An 18286-nucleotide genomic window follows, 5' to 3' on the forward strand; every position below is an offset into this window, starting at 1 on the left:
TTTTGCAATCTGGTGTGGATTTTTTTGTGTGTTGTTGTCACTGTTTTACTGCTTGAAGAGTTGCACAAATACTTTACACATTGCCTCTAAGTCAAGTCTTACTGCTTTTTGCCAAGCTCCCAGGGGGATGAGCATAGGTTAATTTGGGGGTTGCTCGTGCCTTACCCTGACTATGAATGTGGTTGTTGCTTGAGCAGGGCCCACACCCCAGTCAACCAGTATCCCAATGTCTAACAGCACATACATCTTATTCCAAAACACATTTTTCAACTATGTAAAGAGGAAAACTATGACCAGGCAAAAACCATGTGAAGTTTTGTGAAGTAATTTAAGAAAATGACAATTAAAATATTCATGAATATTTGACAGCATCAAAGAGATGCATCTAAAGTTGAACACCAATCCATAATCATTCGAATAGGAACTGGATAATGTTAGACTGTATCAAGATGTTCTATTTTATTTAATGTGTTTCTCTTTAAAAGCATCTGCAACATGCAGACTCAAGGGATGTCCCAGTTGGGATTGCAATTTAAGCACAGTCCCACACAAAACACCACCCAACCGCTTATCACTATTCCGTTTTTCAGCTCCATGCAATGATCCTCAGTCCCCATCATGAGGAGGGTCCTTTAGCAATGGGGTATAACTTACCTCACTGTACTTCAAAATCGGTTGAATCTCACTAAAGTGTATAGAAATCCTGCTCAAAATCTGTAATGGAAGAAACAACCTCGCAAGCTGACATTTAAACACGTTGTAGTTGGGGAGACCACAACACATCGGCAGGTAGTGTTTGACAAAGTTAATCATACTTTGTCTCCACTTCAATACTTTGTTACCACTTTAATTTTCCAAATAAAAGGAAATACAGCCCTGTTTAAAGCTGCTTGGTGTGTAAAACCGATAGGGAAGCATGGCTCACTCTCTGTTTGATCCGAGTCCAACATAGTGGTGTGTCATGTCTGCACAACTTTCAAAACACATGTGTCCAATCCAAAAATCTGTTTGTTCCATGAAGTATCTCTGTTCACACGATACAATACAATGCAGGAACCTACAAAGCAACAATATAGATTTTCCTGAGTATCGATAGTGTTGCCGTCGGATAGCCAAATTTGCTATGAGTGACTCTAAAGCCTTCTTGGTGCCAAGATATAACCTGATGTTTGTCAAGCCAGGTCTCAATAAGCTGTAAAATATAATTTTTTTATCAAATGTGCCCAATATTTAAAATGGCTACTAAACTGTAGCTTTTTAACTCCTCTTTGCATCTGTTTCAGTTAATAGCTAGAAATTAGCCATTGCTCTTCTAGTTACCATACCAACATATAACTTTGTTGACATCCTTGCTTAGAATGTTAAATTACTTTAAACTACTGCTCCAGAAGGTCACGGAGCCCTGGCATTCTTTATCTTCGAAATTATTTTCCTAATGTGATGATTGTGCAACCTTAATGTCTAATACACTCACTCTTGGGCCCACTCAGGCTCCTTTATAAAACCTCTAGCTCACCCCTGGGTAGCTGTGGCTTCAAGCAGCAAGGCTTAAACAAATAAACTAGTGTAAGACATTTGGAAGCACCAAACAACAACATCAAAAAGTCAGACAACACAAATAAATAAAAATAGATTACATTTTTATGAATATTTATTCACCAAGATTAGCAAAATCCACTGGAGGGTTCCAGAATACAGACTTTCAAAGAAGACATAAATCCCAGCTTTTTAGTCTGAAGAAGAAATGAATATTGGTAAATATAAAGTTTGTAAACTTTTTGAAAGATTCAAAGAGTTGTGTCAGGCTTATCTGGCCTAGACTGGGTGACCACTTCTGACAGGGAGAAGGTTAGGGGGCCAATACAGAGTATTTGGACAGTTACCTGGTTAAAACAGTCTCAAGGCGGGTTCCACACCTTACATCAAGAATGCCACAGACTTCAATGGAATGGTCTTTATGCTGGGTATGTAGGATGGTGAGGATGCTGAAAGGTGCCCTGGATGCTGTGCAGTCGACAGGGGCCTCCCTGGGGTTATTTCTTGGTCCACAAGTAAGGTGGGGCGACTTTGTCCACAGGGGTCAGAGTCTTTCGTAGTTCTCTTTGAGTGAGTAGAAGCAGAGTAGAATATTGGCTACCAATTTAAGGTCACAGTGGGTCCAGTGATATCCTTTTATGAGGATTAATGTCTGTCTTTCATGATCAACATGCACTCTGATTCTTCTTCTGGGCCCGGCAGACACAAGTGCAACCTTTGAGTCCAGAGTGGTGGTCTTTTTGGCTGCACATTGGTGGTCAGTAGCGATTCCATGTTGGACCAAGGGGTCAGCCAACTGACCCTTGTAATCACAACTTCAGTCTGGGCTCAGGAGCAACTTTTCCTTGGGCTAGGCACCACAGACACAGTACTCTCTTTCCTAGTCCAAGAAGCAGCAGGAGCGACTGGTACCGTCTCTCTTGCCAGGTACAGGGGTCAGCAGGGCAGTCCTTCAGTCCTCTCTCTAGTCCAGCTGTTATGTGAGTTTCAGGGTGCCCTGAGGGATGATGCATTCACTAGCCAGTGGGCTACCAGGAACCCTCCTGCCCTATGACAACTCATGACTATGTGTTGCATCTAGCAATCCGAGAGTGCACTAATCCGCTGCCTCTCAAGATGTCTGAAACCTTCCTTGGATGTTAGGAGCTTTGCAGCCCGCCCTAGATTTGTAGCTACCTGTGGGTTTGGCAACTGTTTTCTCCTCTCTGTTGCTGCTGCCAACCCATTTACCTGAACAAGTGTGATCACCATTTGGCATCTAACTTATCCGGCACCTAGGAAACCTAGCAAAACCTATACATTTTTGACAACTAGACACCTAGGGGATTTCAGAATGGGGTGACTTGTGGGGCTCTCGCCAGGTTCTGTTACCCAGAATCCTTTGCAAACCTCAATATTTGGCAAAAAAACACTTTTTCCTCACATTTTGGTGCTGCAAAGTTCTGAAATCTGAGGGGAGCCACAGACTTCCTTTTACCCAGTATTCCCCCAAGTCTCCCAATAAAAATGGTACCTCACTTGTGTGGGCAGGCCTAGTGCCCACAACAGGAAATGCCCCAAAACACTATGTGGACACATCAAAATTATCAAATACAAAACTACCTGTTTTTGCGGGGGGCCTTCGTTTTTTGGTTCTGGGCTCAGCAGCCATCAAGGGAAACCTCCCAAACATTTCTGAAAATTAGACACCCGAGGGAGTCCAGGGAGGTGTGACTTGCATGGATCCCCCAGTGTTTTCTTACCCAGAATCCTCAGCAAACCTCAAATTTAGCAATAAAAATCACATTTTCCCCACATTTCTGTGTGGGATCACAGCACCGGCACAAAGATCCTACCACCCAACGTTCCCCTCAGACTCCTGGTAAAAATAATACCTCACTTGTGTAGGTGGGCAAAGTGCCTGTGACAGGGAAGAGCCAAAAACATGTCAAAAATGAGGGGGGACCAAAGCGGGTCCAAAAGGGCAGGTGAAAAAAATACACTTTTAGGCTGGCAAGTGTGGCAGATGTTTTATCAGTATAGATGCGACAATGCTGGGTGGTAGGAATTTTGTGGATTCCTGCAGATTCTTTAAGATTCCATCACAACATTGTGGGGAAAATTTGTGATTTCCAGCAAAGTTGGAGGTTTGCAGGGCACTGTGGGTAAGAAAATGCATGTGAAGCACACCACCCAGGACTCACCCAGATGTTTAGTTTTCAGATGTGTCTAGGTCTTGTGGATTTTTCTACATGGCAGCGTCCCAAAGTCCAAAAAGTGCAGTCCCCACCTTTCCAAGTGGGACAAAGCTCTCATGCCCCAAATATAAAACCAAAACCCCAAATAATCAAATGTCCTCTTGCTTTCCGTGGGATAAGATGTTTTAGTGTGCCGGAGGGAGAGCTGAAAGACTGTTACCCCCTTCAGTTGGGGTCGGGGCCTAACCATGCCCATACTGGTTGGTAGCCACCACTCCACTATTTTACTTTTTTTTTTATTCCCTGGCATCTAGTAGGCTTTCTGTCCTCCCGGGGAGTGGATCGGCGGTAATTGCCCCATCTGCCCACCGGTGGGGAGAACAACTTTGTCCCCATTTATTTGGGGTAAGGGGATGGCTATAACCCTATCCTCTTCTGTTGAAAAAAAACTTCCCTGGTCTCTGGTGGGCCTTCTGCCCCCTTTGGGGGCAGATGGACCTTACAAAAATAGGCTGATCTGCCCCAAAGGGGGGCAGAAGTGGCCAACAGTAATGTGCCCCCATGGGGAGCGACCCTTGCCCAAGGGGCTGCCCCCCAAACAAATCACACACACACCAATCCCTGGTGCCTATGTGGTTTCTGCCCCCTGTGGGGGCTGATGGGCCTAATAGAAATATGCCAATCTGCCCCCAAGGGGGCAGAAATGGCCTAAAATAAAATTGATCCCCCAGGGGAGCGACCCTTGACTAAAGGATCGCTCCCATCGGTAAAAAATAAAAAATAAAACAAATTGACCTAATTTGAATAGGCCGATCTGCCCCCGGGGGGCAGAAATGGCTGCAAAATGATTCCCCACCTCCGGGAGTGGCCCTTGCCCAAGGGGCTGCTCCCCTTATGAATAGATTTTTAAAAAAACTCCCTGGTGTCTAGTGGGCATTTCTGCTGCCTGATTGCATCGCGATTGGGCAGCAGACATGCAGAGAGAGAGATCAAAGGAAAGGCCTTTTCATTCCTTTGATGCGTCTCTCGCCCCCTCCCCGTGGAGGGGGCAACCTCTGATGAGGTCAGTGCGTGCTGACGCCATCAAACGCCACAGGGTGTCCGGAGTGGGGGTGGAAGGGGAAGCAATTCCCCTTTCATCCCTGCCCAGGGGAGGGGGTGCTTGGCCATCAGGGAATTGCTAGCGCTCCCCCCGAGGGCCCATAGCAGGATGTAACGGTTACGTCCTCAGTACCCGAACGGTGCAATCGAGTACGTTACATCCTGGGCACCCGGGAGGTTAAAAAATCCCCACATGGTCTATGCAATTTAGTGGCAAATGTATATTTTTTAGTAGGTTTGTTGATACTACATAACATTAATAGTGACAGAGTTATGGCTCTACATTATGAGAAGGAAAAATGCTGGAATTCAATCCTGCATGGACCTTTTTCGGGATTAGAAAAAATACATTGATTAGATTGAGTTATCATCTAAGTATATAGTATTAAAGTCCTTTAACGACTTGAGAAGAAATCTTGGCAACTGCTCAGAAGTCAACATTTAGAAGGATTCACTCAACATCTATATTTCTGTTTTCAATGTTGTACTGAACCAGCAAAAAACGTAATCATCCTTCAAGAGAAATGGATTAAACAGGAAGAAGCAACTCTGGTGTAATGTCTGTTTTTATGTTGTTGCAGTTTTAAGTAGCGCACACTAAGCCCAAGGGCATCAAAGTGCTTTACGTGAGCAACAAATTATAGTACACAAGGTCAGAGTCATTTTTGTAACACACAGGGAGATTTAGTGGTTTTCCCAGAATCACAGGATGTTGAGCTGACACCAAAATTTGATCCTGGGTCACCAATTCCATAATTGCCAGCTCTAGCAGGTAACATCGCCTCCTGCCATACCAAAAGGTGCTATCCAAATCTATTTACCAAGAAATAGGGATTATAGGGATTACCTATTGCTACAAGTGAGTCCTGACTCAAACTAGAGAAACCACTCTTATATAAGATACTTCTCAATGATGCTCCCTGTGTTTGTTTCTTCACTACCTATTATATGCTACTGGATCTGCACGCCAATGTTGTTGCTATCCTCTGCGTTCTTGTGATGAGACCTGTGTTTTCCTTTCTCCTGCTGCCAAAACATTATGATACTGCTTAACCTGCTTATGCTTCATTGCATTTCAAAACTGCTCAATTGATTCTTTCCCATACATGTACCCATCATTGAGATCATATATACTGTCAGTGACCTTTAAAATGCAAAAGGATAAATAAAGTTTAAAGAAAATACAAAGGAAAAAGGATAAATGCCATCGTACAGTTTAGGTCATTTGAAGGAGATTACAAAGTAGTATATAATTTGCTTAAAACATCAAATTTAATTAGCAGAAACAGGAATGCGGAGTTCTTTGAAAGAAAAGAGTCTAAGGCATTAGGAAATATGGTTGCAGATTCAACTCAAGCGATTAGAATCAAGCAAGATATCACAATTGTCGAGGAGGCTTTGGGAGATTAATTAGTGATCTGTATGGCAAAAGGGATCCAGTAGCTAACAAAGTATAAACTGGATGTGAACGCAATTGGAGCAAGTCAACTGAGGGAATATTAGTGTGAACAAATAGCCTTTTTGCAGGTCCTCCCGTAACACGTTCTGTCCCCATTTGGACTACTGGTTGCTAGTTTATCAACTCTGAGAGTGCACAAAGGCCTGCTAACCAGACCTCAGTGCCAGCGTCCTACTCCCTTACAAAGTTAAATTGGTTATCCCCAATTGGCATAAGAAGACTTACTTATAAGTCCTTAGTATATGGTAATAAGGGTCCCAGTGACATGCAAGTTGCAGTGTCCACCAAAGGTTGCAGTATTTATTGTGCCACCTTGCATGTGACAAAGTACAAAATTAGCAAACTTTGCAAAAAAAAGGTCAGTTTTCTTTGGGAAAATGTGATGTGTCCAGGTTGTGTTTTAGGGCATTCCCTGTCGCGGGCACTTGGCCTACCCACACAAGTGAGGTACCATTTTTATCGGGAGTCTTGGGGGAATGCTGGGTGGAAGGACATTTGTGGCTCCTTCAGATTCCAGAACTTTCTATCACCAAAATGTGAGGAAAAAGTGTTTTTTTTGCCAAATTGTGAGGTTTTCAAAGGATTCTGAGTAACAGAACCTGGTGAGAGCCCCACAAGTCACCCCATCCTGGGTTCCCCTAAGTGTCTGTTTTTCGAAAATGCACAGGTTTGGTACGTTTCCCTAGGTGCTGGCTGAGCTAGAGGCCAAAATCCACAGCTAAGCACTTTCCCAAAAACACATCAGATTTCAATGTAAAAATGTGATGTGTCCATGCTGCATTTCTTGTCGCGGGCATTAGGCCTACCCACGCATGTGAGTTACCATTTTTATCAGGAGACTTGGGGGAACACAGAATAGAAGAACACGTGGTATTGCCCCTTTTCTTTCTCTACATTTTTTCCTTCCAAATGTAAGACAGTGTGTAAAAAAAGTCTATTTGAGAAATGCCCTGTAATTCGCATGCTAGTATGGGCACCTCGGAATTTAGAGATTTGCAAATAACCACTGCTTCTCAACACCTTATCTTATGCCCATTATGGAAATGCAAAGGATTCCTTGATACCTATTTTTCACTCTTTATTTTTCACCAAATGAATTGCTGTATACCTGGTATGCCACGAAGACCCATTGCAAGGTGCAGCTCCTTCATTGGCTCTGGGTACCTAAGGGTCTTGATGAACCTACAAGCCCTATATATCCCCACAACTAGAAGATGTCAGTAGAGTCCAGCAGACTTAACAGTATACTACTTTTGAAAATCTGACATGGCAGGAAAAAGTTACAGAGTAAAACGTGGAGAGAAATGGCTGCAGCTCAATTTCAATATATTTTTTATTTTAGCAGTTATTTTCTGTAGGAAAACCTTGTAAGATCTACACAAATGACCTCTTGCTGAATTCTGATGTTTGTCTACTTTACAGAAATGTTTAGCTTTCCAGGATCCAGCTTTGGTTTTGTACCCATTTCTGTCACTAAGAGGAAGGAGGCTAAAAACACAAACAATAGTAAAAATGGAGTATGTCCCAGTAAAATGCCAAAGGTGTGTTGAATAATGTGGTTTTCTGATTCAAGTCTGCCTGTTCCTAAAAGCTGGGAAGATGGTGATTTTAGCACCGCAACCCCTTTGTTGATGCCATTTTCAGGGAAAAAACACAAGCCTTCTACTGCAGCCCTTTTTTTTCCCATTGTTTTTTTTTTAAACTAAATTTTTGCTGTATTTTGGCTGATTTCTTGGTCTCCTCCAGGGGAACCCACAAACTCTGGGTACCTCTAGAATCCCTATGATGTTCAAAAAAAGGACACAAATTTGGCATATGTGGACAAAAAGTTATGAGGGCCTAAGCACGAACTGCCCCAAATTGCCAAAAAAAGGTCTGGCACCTGAGGGGGAAAGGCCTGGCAGTGCAAAGGTTAAATTAATGTTATCAGAGTCAACTACTTAGCAAAACGTAATTGTGTTACTGAGTCTCCAGTCGCTATGCTATAAAGAAGATTGAGGTTACCCCATGTCAATTATGTGGCCTTGATATAAAAAATAGAGTTTAGCCTTAAAACAGACAATGTCAAACTTAACAATAAAACTATCCAAGCCCTGCTCCTCTTTATACATCTTCTCATACCAGTCACATCCTAAGACATCTTGGTGAGATAAGGAGAGGAGACTTCCCGGCACCTACACCTCTTTTTTCAAAGTGCAACTGTATCTCTAAATCTTTAAATCGTTTTCACTGTGTGTATGATTCCAGTAAACCGGTTTAAGGCTCCAAAATGAAATTCCACATACTTATTCGCTCATGGTAGCTTTCTGATTGGAGTAGACAATCAGGAGATACAATTTCATATTTCCCCCTAAGCCCATGGCCCAATCAAATAATTGTCTAGATGTTTGTATGACTTTAAGCGTGTCTTTGTAGGTTGTAAATGTTACACTGGAATCTTGATTTTGTAAACCCACAGGTGCCTCTATAAATTACACTGTTTCTCAAGTGTATGTGTAATAGAGAGCAGCAGCAGGAGATTAGTCTAGTCGTTATTAAATAATTGTAATCCACTCTGTCCTCCCAGTCTTAACCTGTGAACACATGCGCTACGTACACGATCAGCCTCAGAGGTGATCGAGCTGACACGGGCGATAAGCGGTGAAATCTTTCCTCCATGACTTCGAATGAGTTGCACTTCAGGACGTGCATGCTGAGCTGGTTCCAGACAATTTATCTTTCAGGCGTTTCTGCCTTGAGCACAGCACATTGCAGCCTCCGTTTGACTGGCAAGGGGAACAGCAATGCCACCCCCACCCACCGTCTGTTTAACATGCCTATATTTCTACAGCAGTTCCACAGGAATAGATGACTGCGTAGACAGCAGCATAGCACTTTGTTTAGGATGTAAACCATACCTCTGTCAGATCTTTCTTGGGGGCAGTACTGCCTATTTGTTATTTTATTAAAAACGAATCCTTCCGCACTGCATCTCGCTGGTACATGGTGTCACCATTGCCTCGCAGGCATGAGTGGCGCTAGTGCATTTATTTCCAAATCTGTAACTATGGGGCCCAGTGGACTCAGACCATCCTGTAATCCCACTAGGCCCGTCTCATTTTCAAGTACACAATTTGTCAATTGAGATTTTCAGAACTTTTATATGTTAGCATTTTCAGTATAAAGTATCAGATGTTTTTATTTAATTACAGTGTAGTTTCAGCCTGTTTGGATAAGAAAAGCAGCTGTGGCACTACAAAAACAATATTCTCTGGTCCTTCTACATGTGAAGTTTGTTGCTGTCCCTATAGATGCCACTTTGTAACGTTGTGGAAGCGGAACGCAATGGCTGTGGTGGTGAGGCACCGAAGCAAGTGTAGTGCCATAATTGCTGGCAGAAGCATCCTCACTTGCTTACTGTTGAACTGGGCTTACTGCAGGTTACTGCCATAAATCACTGGCTGCCTGAACTTACACCAAATGATCGGCAGAAGTATGTGGAGCACTTCAATAGAGTATTGTTGTGATATAGGGTTGATCCCTTACCTAACATGCAATCAGGAATTGGGAACGGTGTTGAAAATCCAGTCTAGAACGCAGAATCATACAGAGGGCAATCATTATATTTGGCATTTGGGGAGAGAAGAAGCTACTCCTAGATTATTTCCCAACTATTAGTGCCATAGATATTCCCAGAAATAGATGATGTAACTACTAGTCATAGAGTGATAGTTTGTTTTAGGATAGAGGGTTCTATTGAAGGATTGGAGACAGGGGTGCCATTATGAGAAATTATGAATAGGAAATAACATTATTGTAGCCCCTCCCGTTCATCCACACATAAAGGTTTGTGTGTTGTAAATTGAGCAAGTCTACGTCACATAAATTGTGATTGTTTAGTGGGCTAATATACCTGTTGCAGACTTATTTATATACACAACCTGAAGTTAGGTCCATTGGAGATACACAACAGGAGAGGAACAAATGTTCCCCTCTTGTTGACTAAATTATTCAGCAAGAAAAATTATGCACCAATGATAAAGCACCAGTTTGAAATTAAAAACAGATTTGTAGCAGGAGTATAGCACATTTCTGGATTATTATCTATGTGTCTCACTAGTAGGTATTTTAGGATTTCGGACATTTGACCTTAAAAAAAGAGTTGCAAGATATTTGTGATTCTGACATTTTAAGGGCATTCAATAAATGACTGCTTTTTTTGAACAGTGAACATGATGCTGTGCTTACAGCAAAAACATCACGAAGATGAAGGAAACATTTTTGCATTTGGTGTTTAAGTATTTAAGGTTGTGTTTTCTGCTGCAGAAAAAGACTCTTATGCCAGTCCATCAAATAAAGATGTTTAGTCGAGGTAAGACAATTGTCACCTCCCTTCAGTGCTAATTACAGCAGCCAAGTGCAGAAGTTGACCAGTTCATTTTAGTAAAGTGTGTGGTGCGCCATTGTACCTGATGTTCAGCAATTTCCATTAATTTTTAGCTAAATATTTACTGTTAAAAAGTGCAAAATATGCAGCATCTGATTAATTGTCTGGAAAATGCCACGGCTGCACAAGATTACTTTAATGTTGATGTTTGAAACGCAACGGCTCTGTCTATGTCTGGAAGAACATCTCAAATTTAAAGTGATGCACATGCAGGAGCATTGTATCCTTGAGTTGTAGTTGAGACCATATTACAAAAGACAGAGAGGATGATTTACGAAGTACTTGCATTGTCCTTGCATGTGGTAAATTGTAGAAAGGCAAAGCAAGTCCTTAAGTGAAAATCACTAAGTCAAGCAAAGCCACCGTGCTTAGCTTTGCATAGTTTTGAAAATACAAAGCTACACAAGAAAATGGGTAGCTCTGCCTTGCATTACTTTGTGTTGGGTGCACTTTACCTGGGTGGAGCATGGGTGTGTCCATGTATCAACCCATTTATTTTGATGCAAATGTAAATTTACAAAGAATTGTAAACCTGGGATTGCGCCAAAATGGTGCACCTACCCGACAGAGGTGTAATGAGGAGAAGTATTCTCTTAACACATGCTATATTCAGCAGCACACATAGAAAGAGGAATAAGCGTCCCTTCCTGTACAAAAACAATCCTACTTGTACCGCAGAGATTCTTGCGCTATGCTGCACAGGTGGATGCATTGGCACTAGGCAGCACAAAGTGTGCCATTGCAAGGAGAGAGCAAAAATGCTCAACATCTTTGTAAATATCTTTGTAAATATGGAACATTTCTGTCTTCTCCCATTCATCCAATGCAGCATAGCATGTTGCCTTGCTGCATTACATTGCTTGAGAGAATGGTAAATGTGTCTCAGAATGCGATTATTATTAGAAGGTGTATAGCAAAAAGTCATTGGGGCATTACAAGTATGCATGCTTTTCAGTTACATTCATAGTGTACATATGTTTTTTCAAAACACAAATATAGAGTTAGATGAACAAGAAAGTTCAGTTATTTGCAATTATTTTCCCCACACTCACACAATTATTGGTCTCTCACCAAAATCACAATTAGAACCGTGGTCTGTAGATCCCATGGTCAGCTTGTTAACTTTCAATATGGTACTAATAAAAGCTGTTTGTTATAGTGGGGGTAGGCCTAGGAATTAGTTAGCAATTAAAGATATTGCTTTTCTGTCCAAAAATGTCCGCGGTTTCTAGTATTCATCAAAATGAATTTCTAAAGAGTAATAAACGATATAAGTAGATGTTTGGCAAATATGGATCTCAAAGCAAGGTCCATCTTGCTAAGGAGGGGCAGCTGTAAAAAAAAGTGAGTGTGTGTGTGTTGCGTGTCTGCCATTTGTATAGCTCCTTAGAAGAGACCTGTAAAAATAATAGTGAACTGTCTGCTATAAAAACATAAACCAATGAATATCAACCCTCTCTCTGTATGGCAAATACTTTTGTTGTGATGTTCCAGTGGGCAACCCAACTTTTTTTTCCTAAGCAGAAGGGCTATTAAACTAAGACCAAATGAAGCATGTCTGTTCTTCCCTGTTTCATACTGTAACGGTATTGTTAAATTAAGGTGTGGTAACCTAAAATGCCTAGTGGGTCGCTCACAGCAAGATTGATTTACAATGGCTCATTTTTCCTGACAACATAAGTACTGTTAGCTGCTGTGCTATTTATCTGTCAAGCAACAGTTTTGCAGCTCTTGTAACAAAGAATACACACCTGAAATTAGCCTGACCTATTGGCTTTGACAGCGCTTGTATTTCATCCTCTTATTCTCTGGCTAAAACTATTTAATTGTACGCATGCAAGAGAGTCTGGTCTGAAGAGTACACAGTAAATAATTACATTGATTCATAGTCTTAGATTTTATTGGCCTGTCTACTAGCCCTCAGCCAAATTCACAGGGTAGATTTGTGGTTTTAGGCGGCAGGCAGCAGCTTGTCTCTGGAATGAATGTCTTGAACTGAAATATTCACAGAGCGCAGTGCAAGCTCTTTCCCTGCCATTTGTCGAAAGCTGATCTTTTTCAGTTCGATAGTCTACCTGTGAGTGGGAGATGAACTGCTGCCAAACAATCAGCTGCTTTCCTCTTCTTAAAGGTAAAGTGGGGTTGCAGGTGGGGGAAAGTTTACTACTACTTCTGAAGGACACGTTTTTTCAGATAGCTGCTCTAGATTTTAAGTTCTTCCATCGAAGCCAACAGACATTCATTTTAGGGATGTGCAACATGTAAAAGATTTGTTCTTCAAATTTTCAAAATTTTGTAGGCTGGAAAGCTTAAATCAACATATTTGCCAACAAATTTGGGGCCAGAATTAGGTACCTCTTAGACAAGACAGCACCCAAAGTTGCAGCTGTGTTGTCTGACAGAGAGAAAGCATCATATCTTTAGAGAAATGGCACTCCCCATCAGTGGTGGCTCAGCAATAGAGGGCGCCAGGGCACTGCCCCCAACTCGTTCAATACTTCCTATAGTCCTCATTACAAGTCTGGCAGTCTTAAGACCACCAGACTCGTGGTGACATTTGGACCGCTGCACTCCTGGTGGTCTGACCACTAGGGGACCGCGGACACCGCCAGGAACATGGCCACCCCTTAGGGCCAGCTCCTGCTATGTCCTGGGGGTGCCAACATACCTATTTGCTGTGACTTGGCTGCAGCCTGCAGCTGCAGCCAAGCAACAGCAAACACTCTGCCGTTTGACAGTGGGACCTGTAATGCATATCACGCTGTCAAACAGCAGAGCTTTTATCTCTGTCCCCTGCATGCGTACAGAGCACAGAGATGAAATAATTTAGCAAGCACGGAGCTGCTGTCAAAGCAGCTTCATGCTTGCTGAAGCAATAGCACTGCAGGGGAAGCCCCAAGGCTTGCGGGCAACCCCTGCTGCACACACAAGAATGCCATGGATGGTGCAATTTGGGTCCCTTTAGGGGGTTGACCTTGGCCAACTGCCTCCACGCATTGGCCAAAGGCCGTGTGCTGCAGTAGTTGGATTCACATATGGCAATGAAAATTACTTTACGCTAAAAAAAACATAGAAATTCACTGAAAAAAACAAAGGTTACATGGACGTTATAGTTAGGTTCTGAATTTACTCATACACAACCATAGACATTCAGCAGTTACAGTTAGAGTTCTTTCAAGTAACTAAAACTCATGCCCTAAAGTAACTCTAACTTGCGCCTTTGCCATGCACAGCTAATTACTCCACATGTGATATCACTGATGACATATTCAATGCCATCTTTCACGTTCTCACTGTTACATTTGTAATACATTTATTGATGAGACAACTGTGCATGGCAAGGGCATGGCTTACAGTTACCTTAGGGCGCGAATGCTCAAAATTTTAAAATAATTATTTTTCTTTAACATATGGAAGCTTGGGCATTATTAATACTTTGCACTACAGCACTGCACCGAGAAATATTTATTAAACATGAACCGTTAGTAGACTAGGAGGCAAGACAGTTGCCATGTAAACACTGTCCATGGCCCAGATTATTATAGCAAAATACTATAGTTTAATAAATCAAACAATAGGTTCTTATACTGCTACTATTCTAAACTCACAAGTCCTTTCAGTCACCGAAGTGAAGAGAAAGGAGTTTTGGTGCAATAAAATATGTGCCTTAGATCACACAGTTTAAGCTGAGAAGCTGTGATTTAACCAGGTTCTTTTAATTTTATTTAGTACAAATTAGACACATAGGGGCAGATTTGAGAGCCCTTATCGCTTCCTTGCACCACATTAGCGTAATTTTTCTTTATGCTAATGTGGCCCAATGAGGCCAAAATTGCAGCGCCAAATTTACAAAGTGACTCTATGCATGCATTGCACCACTTTGTAACCCATGGCGCTACATTATGCCTGCAACAGGCATAATGTATGCAAAGGGCTCATTCCCCCGTTAGGGAGGCTGAAAAAATGGTGCAAAGAAATCCAAGCAATTTCTTTGCGTCATTTTTTCGGCACTTATAATGCCTGCTTGAAGCAGGTGTTAAAATGAGGCACCCATTGCTTTCAGTGGGCCTCTCGGTGCTTTGCAGGATAGCGTTAAAAGTTTGAGCACTAATCTTGAAAAGCGTTAAACTAGCGTGAAAAATTCTGATGCTAGTTCCCTAACTACTGCAGTGGTGCACTGTATATGGAATACCACAAACACATGGTGGCATTAGGGGTGCTAAGGGACACAGGAAAAGGGACGCTGCACTAGGTGCAGCACCACTTTTTATAAGTCTGTCCCTAAGGGCCTAATTATGAGTTTGGGGGACGGGAGCACCAAACTCTTGACAGAGTAGTGGCAACCACAACGGCGGACCTATTACGAGTTTCCCGCTATGCTGACGGGCAGAAAACAAGGTTTCCGTCTGTCAGCCTAGCGGGAAACTGGCAGCACCATTGTCTCCGGCTCGAAATTGAGCCAGCAGCAATGCTGTCGCCTGCAGGACCAGCACCTTCGCAAAGTTCACTGTCTTCACAGGAGACAGTGAACACTGTGGGACAACTGCCATGAAAAGACTTGCAGAGAAAGAGGTCGTAATCAGCAGGGCGAAGCTGCATGCAGCGCTGCCTTGGCTGATTGTGACCTCCACCTGCCATCAACCCACCAGGATCACCGATCCCGGCGAGATAGCGGAATCCTGCTGGTTTGAACGCCAGAGTCTTAATGTGGCGGTCGGACTACCACCGCAGCAGTGGTCCTGACCACAACCAGGAGGCTGGTGGTCTCAAGACCGCCAGCCTCGTAATGAGGCCCCAAATGTATATCAATTTGACTTTAATTTTTATATTAAAGGTTTATATTTACTTCTTTGCACATTTTTCTGCAGTTTTTATATCATGCATACTTCAACCCAGAGGTATTGAACTGTTACACAAGGTCACTTAAATGGGCAATGCCAAGTAACCACATAATCTACTAGACCCTATCTAGCATCACCTGTTACTTCCTTTCACAATCCAAAAACCTACACAAACCCATTGGTTTCCACCAGGAGCGGATTCAACCAGTCTTCCCACTTCCGAATCCTGCTTCATGCTACAAACAATCCAATGCTTCAACCTCCAGTGGTGGCATTATAAATAAGCAAGGAAGGCTGGAAGAAAAATGGTGTAGGTCTGAATTCATTTACAAGTGGGCAACCACTGTTTTTGTCAGCACTCACAGCCTTTTGAGCACCAATAATTCTTTTAAGGATGTTTGTGAACCTTGGGTGTCTTCCAACAGTAACTGAAAATGCTTTCCACTGCATACTGTTGACTGTTGTTAACTATTATTGTATTTTGTTTTATTGTTCTACTGACACTGTGTCAACCTGCCTAGTCGATTTTACCTACATTTGTTTTGCTGTTTGCTTCAAATTGTGCTTCTGGGAGTGTTTGCTTTAGCTGTTGTGGCTAAATCGTTCCAAGCTGAAATTCAGTCATACATATGACTCAGATTCCTATTGTGAAGAAACAAGGTGGACAAATTTGCATTTAGATAAATGATGGGACATATCATTTTCACTCCCTGTGCTGTATGCAGCTCTTTACCCAGTTTTTAAGGAAATGTGTGATGAAAAACCTACTAGTTTGTCTCCATTTTTTCACAATTGTCTTGAGGAAATTGAGCTTCAACACACTGACAGGGAGTTGTACTTGCCTGGCACACTTCAAAAAGCACTGGACTATTTTATTCAACACCTTTAGAGTTTTTGTCGATTTACGTAAAAAGATATATACAGTAAAATACCTCATTTGGACTTGTTTCATCAAAATCTTCTTGCAGGTTAGAACCCCTTGAATACTCCTTTAAAGTGTCAGCCTTGCTTGCATGTTCTGATTCAGGTACTTATGTATGCCCCACCTTTTTCAAAGTTCACCAGTCACTACTACTCCTCTCTTCCTAGAGCCAACACACAATCAGGCAGCCGTGCCACACACACACACCTTTGCACCTTGTTGCAAGGGTGTTTTGCATGAGTCTAGCATACAATACCATGCTTAGATAAGTTGTAAAACTTTTCTCACTTTCTATGTGTGCTGTCCAGTGCAGCATGCATGCAAGGTCAGAAAAGGAGGGAGAAGTAACAAGTATTTCTCCTTTTAATGGCTGATTTCATGTGGCATTATTTTGGGGCAAAAAACTCTGTCTAATTTTGTTAGTAGATAGGCTTTTTCATCAAAAGCTATGGGTTGTTGCATGGGAACACCCATGTACCACCCATGATGCCCCCTTGACGCAGAGTAATGCAAAGCGGCTCTTTGCGATGATTTGCATTATTATTTCCTATAAAACAACATAAGTACCAATTTATGCTGGTTTGCAAATACCAAAAAGGATTTTGCCTCAGGTCTGCATTAAAAAAGTACAAGCCTGACACAAAACCTTTGTAAATCTGGGCCTTAGTGTTCTACGATAAAACCTCTGCAACGTTTAGTAGGATTTTGTTTTGGTTAAAAGTCTTTTGTGGGAAAATCCTTCTCACCAAAAACTAGTTATTGCTAGCATATTTGTTCTCAGCTGAATTATTGCGGAGTTGATGAGGTTCATTAAGTTTATAAACTTTGCAAAACTTCAAAAGTGAAATTAAAAATGTGTGCACCCCTACCATGGTTTGAAAGAACAGCCATTTGAGATATATTAAAAGGAGCACTAATAAATGTAATTTCACTAATAAATGTATTTGGTATAAATTATTATTAATAAGTTGTAACTTTTGTTATTGATTAAGGGCCTGATTGCGAGTTTGGCGTAAGGGATGACCCATCTGCCGAACTTCCGATGGGGCAGTTGCCGCCTCACTGGCTACCTCCCCGCTTGGCCCATTATGACTTTCCCACTGGGCAACGCCTACTGCACACAGTAGAAGGCCGTGCATGGTGCTGGGCCCATTATGACTTTACCGCTGTGCTGACGGGTGATGTCCAAAGTTTCAGCCCTTGTGCCCAGTGAGAAAGTGGTGACAGCATTGTCGCTGGCTTGCAATCTTTGCTGAGCATTGCGAGGGTGCTGGGCAGGGGGGCCCCTACACTGCCCATGCCAAGTGCTTGGGCAGCGCAGGGGTTCCCCTGTGGCCTCCTGCACCTGTTCTTCACCACCCTGAAGGGTGGTAGAGAACCAGATTGTAATCAGCAGGACATTGCTGAGTTCAGCACCACCCTGGCTAATTTCCAACCTGGACCGTTGTCAGCCCGTTGGGAACATTGTTCTCAGCGGAGACGGTGGTAGTTTGGCAGTCCAACCACCAAACTCTTAATTTGGCAGCCAGACCGCCAAACTGGCAGCAAGTAGGACCACTGCATGCCTGGCAGTCTGTTGATCGCCAGACTCGTAATCAGGTCCTAAGTGTTAAAGTCATGTCTCTTATGAGAGCTGATTCACTGCTCAACTTACAGTACATCCTGATTGTTGTAAATTATGGACACCAACATTATTTAGTACAACTGGTGCAAAAAGTTATTTTTTAAGAATTATCTTGGATCTTAAATTAATTATGGTGTTATTGTGCCTCTAAAAAGTAGCAAAAATAGATAATTTGTCTAGCACAAAAATTGACCATGCTC

At 42.4% G+C, this 18286-nt stretch overlaps 1 protein-coding gene across 8 annotated transcripts in view; it reads left to right on the plus strand.

Moving 5' to 3' along the window:
• The window catches only part of CHRM3 (cholinergic receptor muscarinic 3), a 3010830-nt gene that overhangs the window by 1550702 nt on the left and 1441842 nt on the right, over window positions 1-18286 (plus strand). The window lies entirely within an intron of this gene.

Source organism: Pleurodeles waltl, chromosome 5, assembly GCF_031143425.1.
Source record: "Pleurodeles waltl isolate 20211129_DDA chromosome 5, aPleWal1.hap1.20221129, whole genome shotgun sequence".
Lineage (NCBI taxonomy): Eukaryota > Metazoa > Chordata > Amphibia > Caudata > Salamandridae > Pleurodeles > Pleurodeles waltl.